Source organism: Papilio polytes, unplaced genomic scaffold (assembly GCF_000836215.1).
Source record: "Papilio polytes unplaced genomic scaffold, Ppol_1.0 DF823510.1, whole genome shotgun sequence".
NCBI classification, from domain to species: domain Eukaryota; kingdom Metazoa; phylum Arthropoda; class Insecta; order Lepidoptera; family Papilionidae; genus Papilio; species Papilio polytes.
Genome location: NW_013525694.1, coordinates 2,084,184 through 2,084,733, shown reverse-complemented (window position 1 = coordinate 2,084,733; position 550 = coordinate 2,084,184). Strand labels below are relative to the sequence as shown.

The 550-nt window shown below is 35.5% G+C and overlaps 1 non-coding gene across 1 annotated transcript; it reads right to left on the bottom strand.

Annotated features, from left to right (window-relative positions):
• Trnal-caa lies at positions 1-113 on the bottom strand. Its single transcript has 2 exons — positions 76-113; positions 1-45 (listed from the first exon to the last, which is right to left on the bottom strand). It is a non-coding gene; the product is annotated as a tRNA-Leu (tRNA).
• Positions 114-550: the final 437 nt, after the last annotated feature.

The window sequence follows — 550 nt, the reverse complement described above, 5'->3', positions numbered from 1 at the left end:
TGTCAGAAGTGGGATTCGAACCCACGCCCTCAGAGAGGACCAGAACGCCCAACCCGTGCTGCACGGGCAAGTTGCCTTGAGTCTGGCGCCTTAGACCGCTCGGCCATCCTGACTGTAGTGCACATTGGTAATTGTTGTTATTGTACTTTATTTACCTTTCAAAAGATTTTGTTCATCAAACATCAGACACGTGGGAGACACTAGGAACTTCAAACGTTTAAAAATGATTTATTGTTATAATATCTTCATCAGCATATCTTGTAGTTTATGTTTCTCTAAATATTGCAAATATTTGTGTAGGATTTTATCAAACCGTTTGGTCTTACTTTCTCCTGTTATTAACAAATATATCTGTAATATTTTCGTTCTACATAAAAGTGTTTGATTGTTATTCCATGTTTGTAACATATTTGATATCCTACTTTAGTATACTGTATGTTTATATAGAGTCATATAAAATGCGTTCTCTGTGTTCTAATTTATATTTTTGTCGCAAAAATGTTCGCCTGACATGTGTGAGCTTGTTTTTGTAATTGTATGCTTATGTATC